The 18,208-nt window shown below is 38.1% G+C and overlaps 1 long non-coding RNA gene across 2 annotated transcripts in view; it reads left to right on the plus strand.

Annotated features, from left to right (window-relative positions):
* LOC132376608 (uncharacterized) overlaps positions 1–18,208 on the plus strand; it is a 327,563-nt gene that overhangs the window by 168,979 nt on the left and 140,376 nt on the right. For both annotated transcript variants that reach the window (XR_009506390.1, XR_009506389.1), the window contains exon 3: positions 14,452–14,534. This is a non-coding gene — a long non-coding RNA (uncharacterized LOC132376608). The remainder of the gene's footprint in view (positions 1–14,451; positions 14,535–18,208) is intronic.

Genomic DNA, 18,208 nt, shown 5'->3' on the forward strand with positions numbered 1-18,208 from the left:
CAAGTGACAAGGCCTGAGAAAACACATACCATGGGTTTTAGAGTGATCTTCTCTGGACTACGGGTTATGATTTTTTTCCTCTTTTGGTTTACCTGTATCTTCTAACTTTCCCACACTGATCAGGAGCTGCTTTTGCAACTAAAAATAATTTAAATTTTAAAATATAGTTTAAATGTTCTAAAAAATTGTCCAAAATAACCATTCCATTTTAAAAAGAGGCATCAAGGAGGACTCTCATCAGATTACATACAAAAAATTAAAGAGTGGGTGAGGCAAAAGATGGTCCACAGATTTTGATAATTCTTTGAGAAATATGAAATACTATCAGAAATATTCATTGGAAGTAACAGGATGGGGCATCACAAAACCACACCTGGGAGTAACTTACTTAAACACTAAAATGTGGATCTTTTCATACAGTCTGGGATGTAATTCTACTCTTTTATCTTCCCTAAATGAAAATAACAGAAACTACTAGAGTCAGGTCGCAATTTTCTACTAAGAACCAAAGGCATTTTTTTTGAAAGACTGAAGTTTTACAGTCATTTCCTGATAACTCATGGTCATAAAGAGGAAAATCCTAATCATTTATATATTTCATCATTTTGAGAAATAAAATGGCATGTATAAATCCAAAAAAGTAATGCTTGAAATGGTTATCTATTTTCCCCAATTATTCCTGTTAAAAATTTATAAAGTACAGAAAATTTCAAAATATAAGCCAAAACATCCATATTTTTACCACTCAGGGAAGATTGTTATTAACGTTTTAATGCATAAAGTTTTGGTCATTTTCATTTTTATTTACATTTAATGATATTTGGATTTAGTAAACATACTGTTTTACACACTAATTTTGATTTAAAATATCCTCAGAACACTTTTCTGTATCAGAAAAGTCTTAGAAAACAAAAATGTTATTTCATAGTAATCTTTTATTAAATAATTTTCAGGCTGTTGTATTTTTGTTTAAATTTTATATCATAAATAATACAGAGAAGATCATGTCTGCGTATGAAACTTGAGCATCTCTTTGTTTTCTTAGGTTAAATTCCAGAATTAGGGTTGCTGGGTCAATATGTAGGCAGTTTAAAGATATTTACACATACTACCACTTCTGTTTTCCTTCTGATAGACTATATCTGCTAATACACCCATCCTTGTTGAATACATACAGTTTTACCCAGCCCATGCTAAGTACCCTGAAGGAAGAAACCGTGGAGATTCTACTTTAATTTCTGCACACTTTTGTACTTTGTATTCAGATATTAAGAGGAAATAGAAGAGCTATAATAATTGTATGTTGTTACAGAGCTTCATTACTGATCAGAAAGAATGACTGGAAAAATCTTCCCACCTCAGTTTTGCAGATGGCAGAAATCAAGTTTGACAGTTACCAGAGCTGACAACTCCTCACGATACCATTTCTGAAGAAAATGGAACACAGGACAGGGATCTTCTATCCCTTTGCCTTTGACAGAGTTATTTTCCAGATTACAATAAACATCCCAGGATGTGCTATTGAACTCAGTTAGAAATAAAGACCCCCAAGGCCTGGAAGCCATTTAATTGCTATTCAAGCATTTCTGGAAGTGCTTGGAGCCTCTCACAGGGAGGAAAATACCCTTTTACACAAGATGAGAGAATTGCTAATAACAGTGGGTGGGAGGAAAGCCATTTTTAAAGATAAGAATTGGCTTGGGATGCCGGAATTAAAGCATTCAACGTGTCAGGTCAACCTTTATATTAAATTATAAATATTAACAGTTTCCTTTTCTTCTAAGAAGAGGAAATAGTTTTATGCTTGTTTGTTTCTTTGCTCATTTTTAATGTTGACTAGCCATTCCCTGACCTTGCCCCATCCCCGCCTCTGGGGATGTCATAGAGTAACATTGCATCTTTACACCAAGCTATACCTTATACATCACAGGCACCCCCAAATGATTGGATGCCAGCCTTGCTAGCCCATGCCCAAACCACAGGGTTAGGTGAGCAGTGGGGTAATATATGTGTGTCCTACTCTGCAGCTACACTTAAAGTCTTCAAGTGCTTGACTATTTAATGCCTATCTATCTCTGTTTGTAATGTTTTCCCCACAGACCTAGAGTTCCATAGGGGCTGAGTCTGTCTTTCTTATTCACTTTTGTATCTGCTACACAGAAGTACCGTTGAACTGGCAGCGTGTAAGATAAGAGCACGTGCTTTCCCATAATCTTACCACCACAGGGAATTCATTTTGGTTTTTAACCTTTGCCAATTTGATAGTCAAAAATGGAACTCATTGTGTGATGCTGGTGAAACTGAACATAAACTCATTTGTTTATTTTTCTTCTGTAATTTGCCTCTTTGTGTCCTTTGCATATTTTTTCAATTAAAAACTCCTCTTTTTCCTGTTGATGTGAAAGAACTATCCTTTTTTTTAATAAATTAAGGATAGTAACCCTTTGTCCACCATATATTTTATAAATATTGCATCCCTAGTATATTATTTATAGATATTATAAAATTAATTATAATAATAAATATTATTAATTATATTATATAATAATAATTAAATATTAAATAAATAATTTAATTAAATTAAATAATTAAATTAAATAATTATATAATACTTATAATTAATATAATTAATTATATTAATAAATATTATTATTTTTGATATAGAGAGAATTTTAACTTTTTTTTCAAGTATCAATATATTGTTTTCCTTTCTGGTTTTTGCTTTATGCTTAGAAAGCCCTTCTCTACTAGTGTCAGTTCTTATCTTATTTTCTTTTAATGGCTTAATTTTAAAATTAACCCAACTCACTGAATTCAACAAAATATTGTTTCAAGAGCTTTAATTAATTTCTTGCCTCAAATAATGTAATTCATACAGTTGAATTTTTATATTTCCAAGCTTGCTTATCTGCAAATGTCATGATGATAAGGACTCCATACTGGAATGTCTTTCTGTTGGCCCTAAATTCAAAAGAGGAATAACTCTAATAAGTATCACTGTGTCCCCACTTGACTTCCTCCTTGCATGGAGTCACTTCACAGAAGCCTTGAGAAATAATGTCGACTTTTTCCTACAGTTTTTCTTAAAGGGTGTGAGGCAAGGGTTTTACTCTGAAAGGCATGAGGAAAGCTTCCTAGAAATACTCTCTGGAGAGTTTCCCCTTTCCCCAAAATTCCCCACACAGAGTGATAGGTAAAAAATATCTACCACAGTTGTTCTCATTCAAATAATCCCTTCTACTCACTATTTCACAATTGTCCTATCCCTGCTCCTCTGAGACTAGCTGCTAGAGAATAAAATTTCTACTGTGCCTCTCACTGACTGTCTGGAGAACTTGCCTGTTATCCAGATTTCAGTGTGACAAAGAGCATGAAAGGTGACATAGAAATCCAGAATCCTTTCCTTTTAGAAAGTAGAGGAAGAGTTCCAGTTTCTGGTTCTGCACATAAGATGCTAGGAAGTTGCCACTCCATCCTAACAACAAGTAAAAAGCTGAAGAGAGTGAAAAAGCAGCAACTCTTCTTGGATCCGTAAGAGAGGGCGGACACAGGGCACACTACCAACTGTCTCTCCCAAGGTTGGAGAGACAGACAAGTCCATACAGGGAGTCCAGGCTCTCCAGAGCGGAGACTCACAAGCAGAAACCACTGCAGGAATCAAAAACCTGAATGGCAATTGATGGATTGCTGGAGGCTCAGCATGGACAAGTCTAAGAATTAAAAACACCAGGGGGGGCCGGTCATCGAATGGTACCCACAGCATTGTGAGATTCACCTCCAGGAGCTCCACCAGGTTCCCACAGTAAATACCAGGGGAAAATCTCCTAGTGCTTTCTGCAGGGGGAGGGGGAGGAAGAACAGTTTTGAAATACACCAGAGCACTTGGTTCTTCTTAACAAGGTCTGCCATGAGGGGAAACTAGTTAACCAGAGCCTACCCTGCTGGGTTATTATTATCAGAGCCTAACTGACCTGGGGGAAGGGAAATAACCCAACTCCACCCAGCTCTAGACATCCTGCCCCAACTAAGGGGGAGGAGAAAACCTGAGCAGCTCTTGTGAAGGTCACAGCCCAGGGGCACAGGCTCGCTAAAAGACTGAGACCTAATCATAGACCTATAGAACGCTTCCCCTCCCACCTCACCACCATGATACTAAGGCCTGTTTAGAATAGTTCCTTTTACCCTGTACCTTATGTCTGGCTATCAACGAAAAAATTACAAAGCATATCTAAAGGCAGAAGACACAATTCGAGGAGGCAGAACAAGCATAAAGACCAGGCATGGCAGGGATGCTGGAATTATCAGACGGGGAATTTTAAACAACTATGATAAAGAGGCTAAGAGCTTTAAGAGATAAAGTGGACAGCGTGTAAGAAAAGATGGGTGATGTAAGCAGAGAGATGGAAATCCTGAGAGAAAAAGAGAGGGAAAAGTTGAGAAGGAGGAAGTCTACAGATACGTATTTAGTAATAATTTTTGTTGCTATCACAAAGTAAAGCTACTCTTCCTGCACAGCAAGTGATGGTAATTTAACACCACCTTTGATGAAATGGTAATGCTCATAAACTCTGCATATTAAATCATTAAATAAAGCCTCCTTCACTCTGATTCTCTTACAATGTCACTTATTACACTATTCTCAAAGGAAGATTTTTGGCAATAAGTTTCTTGTCGTGTTTTATAAGCTTTCCTGGTTTTGTTGTATTCAAAGTTGAGTGTACTGATGGCCAAGCCCCCATCTAGCTCACGTAGCACCTTCGATCTAATTTTTTAAAGAATTGCCCCTCTTAGAGATGGATACCAGGTGAATTCCTTGAGTGCAGGAGTGCAATCTCAGCCCCTAGGCCAGGCTCTCTTTTGCAGGGCACACCCTAAACAATTGTACAGATTGGCAGGGATCTTGATGCCTCCTACTTATGTGGAGAACATGAAGTTGAAAAGTGGCAACATGGTGGGCAACCACCAGATTCATCATGAAGCCACCGTGCTAATTTCTTGAGCTGGATGAACCATGGCTCTGATCAAAAATTTGGGGCGTTTTTATTCTTGCATAGAAGGCTGATACTCTGAACGAATGAAATCATCATTAAAAAACAAGCTATGCCACTTGGGTCCTCCTCTTCCTCAAATACATATTTTTTTTAAAAAAAGTTTCTGGTTAACATAGTATAATTTTTGTTTTATTTCACCTGTATCAAAACAATTTTTGATATGCTTTAATATTGGGAGACTGAAGAAGTCTACATTTATTTTTAATTAGTGCTATGTCAATTACAGCTCCATTCATGTTAAAAAGTACAAAAAGCCCATAAAAATGTTCCTATTCTCACTCTCTAAGGGAGATACGTGGAGCACTGTAGTTACACAAGTATCTGTGGAGAGAATGCACCTAAGACTGGTAGAAAATACCCAGCCAGCCTGGAGCAGGGTCTGGCTACTGAGTTGCCTTAATTTAGCGTGAATTTCCTTGATACCTGATTGCTACCATATCTCTTTGACTTGTGATTTGGCTAGACTTTGTTTTTCGGGACCATATGAAACACTTGGTAAGTCTTTATGGAAACAAGATACTCTGCATCCCTCCAATTTCCTCTTCCATATCTTTGGATTTGTTGATGGGGCAGAGAGAACGTAGAGTCAGGTGGGCCAGACACAAAGGAGAACTGTGGGTCCCAGGCCACCTGAGCACCTTGGGGAGGATCAGGCTGTGGAATGCACTGCATTTTTGATGAACTAGTCATGGGGAGCAAGCTAAAGGGCTTACTTGCTTTGTCATGGTAGGACTCAGTTGGGTGTGTGTGCCAAGATGAGAGCCATGTCTGTTCCCCTGACCAAGTGGACTTTCCCATGGCCCTCACTTTTGGTCTTAACCTTATTCTGCTCACTGATGTCTTTATGGCTGCCTGTGGGTCCTCTTAGGTAACTCACAGTTCTTTGAACCCTGGCTGATGGCAGAACTACTGGTTAGTGGTGCCTGATTCGTTTTGTTCCCTACTCATCAATAAAGATGAAATCATCCCTATTCAAGATTGAAGGGACCATTCCAAACTTTTAGTTATACTAGATTATGTCTTATAAAAGAAGCTTTATGTTCTCAAGGCATTTATTACTATAATCATTAAGACTGGCAAATATTTCCTGTACTTCACTCTTGTCTCAGGTTGGTCAAGTCTTTGAGAGGGTTTGCATCAGATTCACTTTATGGACAGGTATTGTGTTTGAATATCTATGCTAGCTTTAGACAGTCACACAGAAACAAAGATCAGAGAATAGTTCATTAGAAAGAATATTAAACTAGGTATCAAAGGACATTAGCTCTGATTCTGGCTGACTATGAACCTTGAGAAAGACCTTGACTTCTCTCTTTCGGGTGCTTCATGTATAAAAGGAGGAAAAGAATGCTTGCCTTACCCACTTCAGAGCCTTGTTCTGAGAATCTTAAATGTGAAAGTACTTTTGCAAACTATAAAGTCCTACGTAAATTCACGGTTTTCTTATTAGGAGGCCCTGCTACCTCCCTACCTGAGGGAGACTTTAACTGATCTTCCCCGGCCCCACCCATCACGGGCACTTCTGCGGCTCTGTTTAGAGAAACACAATTTATGGCGGCACAGATACAGACGTGGATCACGGGGTCACTGCTGTGTTTCCATTACAAACACACAGGCTTCAGGCTTCAGCCCTTTCCACATGCTGAACTTCATCGGAGTCGCATGTGTTGAGAGCCTTCTGGAAGAGACCCAACAATTACAGAGCAGTGCACCATACAGACTTGGCCTGAATGTAATTTCAGCCTGAACTTTCTGGGGTTTGTTATGGGGTCCCATCCTGCAGTCTTTCAACATGAGAAACTCTCCTGGGCGTGGAAGTTTTGGAAATTCTTCAAGATTGAGGAGTACCGCCTCTAGGATGGACCCTTTAGCCAGAATGGACCTTAAATCTCATTTCATGAGCCTGCTGCTTTTCTGTGTCTGTGTGGCCTTCTACTTAAAATGAATAACCAAAGTATATAGTTTTAAGTACAGTGGTTTCTACACTCCTAGAGCTGATTTTTCCTTTGCCCCCCAGGTTGATGGTAGTAAAATAAATGGATCCAAATGGATTTTGCAGAGATAGTCAAAAAGCCATGCCACCTTGGCCTCTTTTGTACAGTAAGTACAGTATAAGTAACTGCCATTTAGAGAGGATACGACCCCAAGTCAATTATTGATTGCTTTAGCTCCTCCTTAGGTCAGCCAACCACAGTGCACATTGTATTCTATCACCCAGAACGTGACCATGGAGAATGAGGGGCACATGTACACAACATTCTGCCAAGGCAGAAGTGTCAGCTCTGGCATAGAATGAATAATGGAACTGGGGCTCTGATCTACAAGTCAGGTTTCCATGAACCTGTGTCTTTTGTCACATGGTTGTCCAGTGTCTCCATGTGGTGACATTTCCCATGAGTCCAGGTAGACACACAGACCCAGGGGAAGGCTGGGAATGAAAATGAAGTCAGTGGTATTCATTTATCATCTTCCTGTGGTGACCGTAGCATTGCCATTATACTGACAGCGTGGAGCGGCCCACACCGGGGCCCTTGGTTCATCCTCTGCATTATGGTACCCTTCCTTCATCTTTTCAAGATGCCTGCTGTGTCTAGTGACGTGGCTCTGCACATCATAGGCGTTCGTTTTTTTTCTTTTTTTTTTTTAATAACTTAGGTTCTCCTTTTAAAAAAGCAGTAAGCCAATAATTCCCATGGGAAAGTGAACCCTTTACATTAAAACATAATCTTCAAAGAAGCACATGGCACATGAATTAGGGGTTCCTCAGGAGACCTCTATTCAGGCAGGAGTGAATAGGTAACTCAATTCCATAGGCGCACATGGCACATGAATTAGGGGTTCCTCAGGAGATCTCTATTCAGGCAGGAGTGAATAGGTTAACTCAATTCCATAGGCCAGAGTTTGGTAAAATTTCTGTACAGGACCAGGGCCAGATGGTAACTATTTTTGGCTTTGTGGACCATAAAAGGTCTCTGCAGCAAAGGCTTAACTCTCCATTGTAGCACAAAAGCAGCATAAACAAGACTTAAATAAATAGGTGTGGCTCTATCCCAATAAAACTTTATTTACAAAAATAAGCAGTGAGCCAGATTTGGCTCACAAGCTGTAGCTTATGGACTTCTATTATAGGTTACTGTGCATGGTAATACATGTGTGGACAATAAAAAATTCAGCAGACAATCATTAGTGCCTATTATGTGCCGTTGTAGATACAAAACTGAGTTAAGACTCCGTTTTATGCAGATCCATTATCATTTTCTGCCATCCAGCAGGGTGGGATCTGGTCCCTCGCTTTCAGTGGTCTCCCCAGCATGCTTGCCTTTCATCACTGCCCCTCTCCTGTGTCCTTCTCCCACTCCATGTGCCCAATGTGCCTTGAGGGCAGAAGATGGTTATTTCATCCCTAAAACAGACAACAGATTCACATTTAGCTTCAACTCATACTGTGTGAGGTACTCTCGCATGCTTTATCTTTAATCTTCAAAACAATCCAGTGACGTAAACTCCATTATTCCTCGTTTACAAATGACACAATATAGGCTCAGAGAAGTTAAGACAGGTGCCCCATGGATTCTACACTAGTTGGTAGTGGAGCTAGGGTCCAACCCAGACCGCAAGAACATTACCACAGATGTCCTACATGACAGATTTTCTTTGAGCATAAATAGTTTATTTTGAACAAGAAGAAAAAAGATAGGAAACATCTTTATTTTATTTTATTTATTTATTTATTTATTTTTGGCTGTGTTGGGTCTTCATTTCTGTGCGAGGGCTTTCTCTAGTTGTGGCAAGTGGGGGCCACTCTTCATCGCGGTGCGCGGGCCTCTCACTGTCGCGGCCTCTCTTGTTGTGGAGCACAGGCTCCAGACGCGCAGGCTCAGTAATTGTGGCTCATGGGCCTAGTTGCTCCGCGGCATGTGGGATCTTCCCAGACCAGGGCTCGAACCCGTGTCCCCTGCATTGGCAGGCAGATTCTCAACCACTGCGCCACCAGGGAAGCCCAGGAAACATCTTATATCCAAATAAGGGAGCTGGGAAGGGGGCGGCTGGGTGTCCAAGACCACTTTGAGGGTGGGGTTTTGTTTTGTTTTGTTTTGCTTTGTTTTAACATTAACATTGTGACTGTGTGCTGGAAAGGACATACATTCTTCATTCTTTTTCCATTACTTGAAAATTGTTGCAACCATTATGCAAAACCAATAAAGGGAAAACTTTTTAAAAAAAATGTCATTTGGCAGGCAGTGCCCAGCTGAAGAATAGCACAGGTCTCACGGGAGAACAATATGCGTTTTGTAAAATTTCTTAAGAGACAATTTATGGTTTTGAGAAAACAAAACAGGAAATTGAATTAAAAGGAGAAACATATTTAAATAATGCTTAAGTGATGACATAACCAACCAGAGTCCAACAATCACAACCTAGAGTCAGGCATTGTCAGCTGCAAGAATTTTCTGGCATTGGTTGGTAGTGTCCAGAATGAAGAGAGATGTTTTATTCTTTAATTGGTACAACATCACAACTTTGGAATAGGCGAAAACTAATTTCTTAAATTGGAAATTTAGGCCTAAATAGCAGGCTCCTGGCGTATCTTTACTGAAAACACAGAAATATGACCTTCCTTCTTATGTCATGAATTTTAGTCCTTGTTTCTGAATTGGCAGTTCTTGACCCTGGAATGAATTTAGAGTATGTCAAGTGAGTGTTCTTTCTTTCTGTTATCCCATGCTCAATACATCTGGTGGAGTAAGGGATTAAAAAAAACATCTATTACAAGAAAGCAGAGTTTCTATCAGAAAGAAAGAAAATCAAAAGTCATTTGCTATCATCAGTAGTAAATACACACACACACACACACACACACACTTTTTTCTTCATGTTGCATCCAGTAAAAAAAATGTTTCAAGAAAAGAAAGTTGATTCCCAATTCAAACCAGTATACTACATCTACTACCTTCTTCTATTAATTTTTGTTTGGTTTTCCAAGATCCTTGAAAGGTAGGGGGTAAAGGAGAGAAACTGTGGACACATAAGTTAAGTTTAGATTCTGGATCTTTCCACAAACAGTTCTAAAAGAGGGTTGTTTTTCTTCATTAGTTATAAAATAATACTGTTATAAATGAAGATGAAGATTTTTATACACTTTGCATTTTCTTTTCTCTATTCCACAATATAATTGTATGAGATAGATTTTAGTATAGCCTATATTTTATGGTGAGAATATGGAGACATTATATATATATATTTTTTCTTTTGTATAGCCAAGTTCTTAACTACCACCCTAATCTGCTTCAAATGGGGATCAAAAACCTGTTCTGTCATTCAAGTTTGATGACAATATAATTAACTCAGTCTTAGCAAAAAAAAAAAAAAGTATTTCGTGATTTGCTTGATTCTATTCATTTGTTGTCATGAAGTAATGAGGTTGGGTTTATAAACAACACGTGTAATCTTTCTTGCCCAGTCCATTTTGTGATGAATGGCACACATCTCTGCAATTACTGGCCAGGTTCAGCAGTTCAACTGAAAACAACTAATCGCATCACGTGGTCATTGGGCCACTCACCATCCAGGAAATCTACTAAACTTCCTTCTCTGGCAGAGGTGAAATCACTTAGAGCAAGAGCTGTATCAGTAGCACCTGGCACACAGAGTATAGTAAGAAAAAAAATCAGCTAAATGAATCAGGAAGCTGAGTAGAAATTAAACATGGCTTAATTTATTCTTACAAAGGTTTGTGTGGTATGGTAAGATATTTGCAACATAGCTGCTATGATTCCTCTCTGTGTGTACATGCCCCTGGTCTTGGCCACATGACTTTCCTTGACCAACAGAATGCAGTAGAAGGGATGGTGTGTGAACCTAATTCTCAGGAGGTCTTGCAGTGTGTGCTCTTGTACTCTGGAAACTAACCACCAGCCCAGCTCTCCTACTGGAGACATGTGTCCCAGCCAACGGTTACCACTAATCTCCAGAAATGTCAGGGAGGCCAACGTAGCCCATAACGCTCCAGTTTCATCACTGGATGACTACAGCTGCATAAGTGACCCTAGGTAACAGAAACAGAAGAACCTCCCAGTTGAGCCCAGCCCAAATGGCTGACATATAGAACAATAAGCAAATAAAATGGTCACTCTTGTAAGTCATTATGTTTTGGGGTAGTTTTTTTATATAGCAATAGATAACTGATACCTATTAGCTTTTGAAAGTGAATATTTTTATCTGTCACACCCTTAAAGTGAATAAAAGACAATTTAATAATAAGAAACCAACTAAACAACACCCATTTGAAAAACCTCTTACAGCCGAACACATCTCCATCACATGAGGGAGGTTCTTCAAAGATAATCAGCAGGGGCACTCTGCTCTTATTTTGTTTCTTTTTCTTAGAGGAGTCAGTGATATGAAACCAAATCTGCAGGTCAACCTAGGGGCATTTCTTCACAGATTGAGGACATGTGTTTTTGTTAGATCTATGTTTCATATTGTTCGATAATACATGAAGTGAAAAGAAATCTACTGATATTGTTTTTCTTTGGAATTTGATTTACAACAATAATAGTTCCAGGATAATAAACTTGGATTTGAGGAGTGGTCATTAGGGTAGAGTGAAAACAAAATAAAACATTGGGAGAAAGTCCTTCTGCCCGTTAAGGTATGGAGAACTTAGACCATTGAGGAGTGTGTGGGTTTAAGAGGAGAGAAGTTTTAACTTACTTGATAAAATAGTAATAACATATTGACTGGGTGTAGGAAGAGGTCATGAGCAGTAACCATGTGCTGGAAGTCTGAGGGTCTTGTCCTGGGGGGAAAAGAGCTTCCATACTTTACAAGGCTTATAGTTTTCCTTAGCCAGATTGCTAAGCAGCAGATAATCACTCTCTTCTTATAAAAATTTTGCCAATTTAATATTACATATAGTACAATTACTATATACTTGGCAGTGAATGAAACATTTTTTACACATTGTCTCAATTTCACAACAATTTTACGATGGAAGAAATATGGCCACTATTTTATAGTTAAGGAAACTGAGGCTAAGAAAAGTTGAGTAACTTGCTAATTTCACAGTTAGTAAGGAATTGGTTGAGATCTCAGGCCCAAGATGTCTCACCCCAGAGCACTTTTACTTAACCACAATATTAGATTGTTATCTAGAAATCAGAAGGTGATAAGAGACCCCGGGAAGAAAAACACCCAAAGAGCCATGACATCAATTCATTATAGAATTGCAAGACATTTTAACTAAAAGGTTATTTTGCCCATATCCCTACCATCATGCCACCTAAATCATCTCAGATGAAAATGTAACTTCTTGTGAGGAAGACACTAATTCTCGCTAGTACTTTTTTTTTTTCTTTCAAAATATGAAGTGGAAGGCTATCCTTGAAAAATCTTTTTTTTTTTTTTCAAACTAAAACAGTATTATTTTCAATAAGGATTTGCCATTGTGTAGAAATATTTTTTGTTGTTCATTTTGTCAACGCTAATCAAGATTGAAACAAATTCAAAAATCTGTCCCAGGGTTATTACTGAAAAGTACCAACAGATGCAAATTTTCTAATAATGCTGTACTACCCTGAGCTATGTTTTCTACTTCCAGTAAAATTGGGAAGACTTTATATCTGAGAAAGCAAATCAGGAAAATAAACCCCCTTCCTAAACTATCTCTACTAAGGAAATGCTCTGTGTTATACCATATTTGCATAATTCTTTTTGTAATTCAACGGCAAGTCACAGTATTCTGTTATAAACCTCTGGAATATAGAGTCACATAAATATGGAGTCAATATGGAGTTGTTACAGATGGCAGATGAAATGAGCTGAGTGGAAAAGCTTTCCAAAACTCTGTTTATGCAACACCAAAGTTTTGATATCAAATCAGTTTAGGGTTTATAAATGACAGTACAATTTGGGTAACGTTGAGAGGTTTGCACCTACATATTTCTCTTGTATTTCTTTTCTATTGCCCACAAAGATAGGAAAACTCTCCAATTCAAAGACAATCAGCTATTAATTGAGGTGCTCTTACCCCATAATAGAAGTACTGATGCTCCATCCAGAAGCAAATCTCTGTTGTAATTGATCCTAAGCTATAGGAAGAGTAGGATCTATGCTATTAATTAATTGGTTCAGAATGCCCTTCTAGCATGCCTTTGACATCTATTAATACTGTTTTCTTTTCAATTGTTGACTTGGTGTAAATACAGACAACTAGGGATAGAAAGAAAGGATGGAATGCAACTGGGGGCACTTTGGAAAGCTTGCATCTTGTGATGAAGTAACATCTATATAGTTGAAATGAAACAGACAACCACTCATGCTGTGACCACTTCAGGTTGTCTTAGTATAATGAGATCATCACAAATGGGGCTTTCAGTCCAGGTGTACTTGACAACCCTGCCTTTGCACAACTGGCCGACCCAGCTCAATTTCCCAATTACTGTCCCAGCTGGCTTTTCAATTATTATTTTCTCAAATTTTGTTTCAGTTTGAGTCATCTTTGATCATTTTGAATATAACGGTTAATATTCCTATCAGATAGGAAGACATGTTTTGGGCAAATCTTTATCTTTTTTTTCTCTTTGGTGATTTTTGGTAAGGTAAGGAGAACAGTAAGAAATTTGAAAATGCACTCCCTCTGTTCCAGGTTGCTGGGGTGTGAAACTTGGGAGAAAGAAGATGAAAGTATGAGGTGATGGGTTTTCTCAGCAGCGTGGATGCTGAAATGTACAGAACACATTGTTTACAGCATCTCTGGGCTGCGAATCAGCCGTGATTACAGCTGGCTGGGACAGAGCTGAAAGGGCAGCAGCATCAAAACCCAGATCATTTTTAAAAAACACAAATCCTTTTCACTGCCCGTGGATGAAATGACTGACTGACATGCTAAACCTATTAAATATGTATTTTGAAAATTTTGAAATGAGGAAAAATGCTATGTAAAAATTTTTACAGATGCTGAATGATTGTAAATGTGGTTAAAAATGTGGGACTGGCTCCAACTTTGTTCTTTCGTGGGTTGCTATTAGCTTACATTTGAAATCTCTGTTGGCCACGTACTCCACATTGTTCTTCCAAATGTAATCATTTCTCTCTTTTATCTGATCTCCTACAGTCTCTCTGTTTTCATCAATATCTGACAGCAATTCCCAAAGATCCAATAGAGTCCACTCTAATATCCTTATGTGTACTCTTTTCTCTCTTTGAAATCTAATACCTTAGCAGTGAAATAATTTATTGTGCTTTATTTAGACTTTTATTTTTTGCATGTGTTTTGATACTATCCTTTTGAAAAGAGTGATTTGGAAATTTAAACCAACTGTTCACCAAAAGTTATGAAAGCATGATTAAGAAATTTTCTCTCTTTTTAAATCCCTTTTTTAAACCTTCATTGTTTTAGAGTGCTATGGCGAATGCCACCAAGTCCATGGGTCTGGCAATGATGGGCAAATGAAGATGGATTTCTTGGAGCCCAGCTAACGGGTAAGCCATACAGAAGATCAAATGAGCCAGAGAAGTCAATGACAGTCCTATTTTTCTGGAAAACCATTAGATTATGTGCTTGTCCCAACCTGGAGATGTTTAATTTATTGAATTTGACCTCCTGGTGAAATGACGGTGGCACCAACACACTCGCCTAATAAATAAGTGGGAGCCATACTTGCTTTCAAATGGCATATACTGCATTTCTATTTGTCTTGAGTCCTAAAGAAATGCACTATCCAAGAAGAAGTTTTTATGGGTACATTACAGTCTAATATGTGCATTGTTAAATTAAAGGGAAAACTTGTTCCAGTGAAGTAGTTGGCAGAAAACTATAAATCTTAATGGATAGGAAAATATGCCTTTCAGTAAAAAGGAAAGAAAGAAACAGACACGGAAAGCAAGCAAGAAACCCTGCTAAGGACGCCTCAAAAAATCAGGCCTTTGACCAGCATCTAGAATGTTCATCCTTTTCCAGTGTTTATGACCACTCCACTTACATATTGCCATCCTCTTTGCTCTTCCCGTCTATTTGAGAAAATTGTCCCCTGACTGTGCCAAAAATTTGAGGCAAGAATGAAAAATGTTTTGCTTTATTGCTAACCTGTGAAAATGTGTTTTTTTGCCAGTGCTGTGATGGCTGGGATTTTTTTTTCTTTCTCACATGGCTCTAATCCTGGCTGGATAGATCTTGACGTGCAAATAAAATTCCATCCTAAATAAGTAAACTATGTTTCTCGGTTGGAGGCTGAAAAACCCTATTTCTTATTCTTCTGCTCACGCAAAATATACTTTCCTCTGCTTGTTCCTGAAGTTCATAACCAGAGTGGACAAGCAAAGGGAATATCCAGGTAAAGGAAGCTGCTTCTTCTTCAACCGACACATGAGAATTTGAATTAAGTAGCCTCTATGGGTTCTTCCTGCAACTCTAAGCATCTTTTAGATATCTGCAGGATTCTCACTCTGTTGATAAACTTTTGTCTGTAGAGACACATCTACATTACTGTACTTAGACATGAGTGACTCTGCTCACTCATTCAACAAAAATGTATTGAGTGTCTTTAAGTGCTCTGGAATCAAACGTGAACAAAACAGTCCACAGAGATAGCTGTCTTCAGGGAGCTATTCAATTTGCTTAATGTTCAACATTTTAAATTAATTGTTCAACCAATCAATTAATTATTTGACAGTATAATTAATACTGTCAAATACAGGTTGATCGAACCTGCCTTATGTACCACAGTCATGTTACTGCTATGTTAGGTGTTAGGATTCAACTGCACCACCAGTTGATCCCAACTGTCAAGAAACTCTCAGTCTAATAGTAAAGAAAAACATCTAAGCCAATACATACAATAAGCTATAATCACCCTGGTTGCTGGGAGAGAGTGAGTGCTCAGTACTAGTGGGTCATGTGAGTAGGGTAGATAGAATTTTTTAATCTGACCATATTATCTCCAATGACCAGTATCTCCACGAGATCTCTACCTTGCAACTTCTCCAGATATGCCACATAAGAGCTTGGTATTATTCTGATGCGGTTTAAGCTTTTCTTTCTTACCTATGCTTTACAAAATTTAATTGCTTTTCTGTATCAAGTTTAGTTCATCTCATAAATTCAGACCCCACCAATTCAAAAATTTTGATGCACCAGATACTTGCTCTAATAATTACTCTGGAGATATAAAGCAGATCAGTCTTGGTTCTCACACACTGAAGATTAGTTATTGAGTGACAAAACTAGCCTAAACATGTATCTTTTTAGCAGCAGGGAACTCTCATAACCTGGAGTTCAGAGGTGGCTTTGTTATGTGAGCACCAGCTTAATTTAGACATAAATTAAGGATAGGATAGATTGAGTATCCATTACCACTGAGTATTCTAAGGATAAAATTCAATAAATAAGAGTGTGATGGCAATGCTTAAAGAAAAGCTACTCTGAAGATACAGATTATTCTGGAAAAAATAAACCAGCATCAAGATATCTTTTATAGCATTTGACATGCAGCTGGGGAATGCTCTTCCTGGTTGTGTGTAGATTAGGTGCCCCTCCTAAGAGCTATCATGGCATCACACGTATATCCTGTTCTAGCCTTCACCATGTGGAACTGTAATTGCCTGCTTTGATGCCAGCATCTCCCACCAGACTGCACACAATGACGGAACCAGTGATATCTATTTGATTCTGGCTGTGCCCATAGTAGGTATTCAATATTTGTTCATTTTGAATGGACTCAACAGCAAAGGCTCTGGCCAGATGTTTAATTATCATTCAGTTGACCTTTATAGTGGTTTCTTTAGCCCTGGTCAAGGACTCCAAGATTATTATGACAGGAAATGGGTACTAGACTTTAAAAAGTCCTACTAAAGCATAAAACTAAAAAACAGTTTTATTACAGGCAAGTATAGGTTTTAAAATCAGACTTACTGATTTTAGAATCAGTGCTTACTTAAATCAGTGCTTACTCTTAAAAGTTTATACTTCTGTTGGCTCTGACTCATCTTCATGCTGGTAGAATTGCCACTTGAAGGGCCTCGTGAAGTTAAAATTGAGACATCAAGGCATAAATTCAAGATGTTTGCCACATTTCAGGCAAAGAGAATGTACCAAACATTGGCAGGGAGGAAATGTCATCTCTTGTCACCTTGTAAACTGCTAATATACCAAGATAAGTCCAAGGATAAAAATCAAAACATTTTCAACAGCGTTCTATTTATTGGTCACATTCTTGAATATTTCATCTTGTCACTATTTTATCCCCAATAAAATATAGAAAGTGGTCTCAGAGATTGTCTTTCTTCCTGTGAGATGGCAGAACCGTTTTTGCTTAAGTTGGAGTAACACAACTTATTTTTTCCTTAAACTTTCTGAAAAAGTTTTTTTAATTCCAGCCTAGAATGTTTTTTTAACCTTCCTTCCAATAAAAGTAGTGGATAATGGAATAATCTGTGTATTTATTTATGCACAAAGAACTTATTGAGCACCTACCATGTGTGAGAGGGCAGGAGGAATTGCTGTACAAAAAAGAAATTGCAAAATGATTACAACTGGCTTCTGTTTAGAGGTTCACAATCTAATGGAGATGATAGACATACAAACACACAGCTAGATTAAAATTAATTTGATCAAATTTATCCAGCACTTGCTATGTGCCAGACATGAGGCTAGGCACCAGGAATATAATAGTGACTAAGATGCAGATTCCTACCCTCATGGAGCCTACATTCAAGTTGGTGAAACAGACAATAAATGAGTGAATGCAAAGAAATGATTAAAGACGTCATCAATAAAGAGGTGATTAACTGTAGGAAGAAAATTAAGAGGGAGCTGTGATAGACTGGTAGAGTTTATCATCACTGAAGGTGTAATCATGAAGATTCTTGTAACTGGGTAACACTTAGGCAAATGCCTGAAGAATAGTGTCAGTCATGCAAAGAAAGAGTTGAGAAAGGATACTGCAGGTAGGAAGAATTGTCATACTAAGGGCTAATGGTGTGATTCAGTTCAATTCAGTTCAAATGTCATATCCTTGTGTTTAAAACTTTCTGAAACCCTCTAGGCAAAGTAACAGAGTTATACTCCTTTCCCAGTATTTGATAATGTTGTAAATCCTGCAGCCCTGATCTGTTCCACATTATGTTAGAATTATTTGTATATATACTTGACTTTCCAC

Source organism: Balaenoptera ricei, chromosome 1, assembly GCF_028023285.1.
Source record: "Balaenoptera ricei isolate mBalRic1 chromosome 1, mBalRic1.hap2, whole genome shotgun sequence".
Classification (NCBI taxonomy): Eukaryota; Metazoa; Chordata; class Mammalia; order Artiodactyla; family Balaenopteridae; genus Balaenoptera; species Balaenoptera ricei.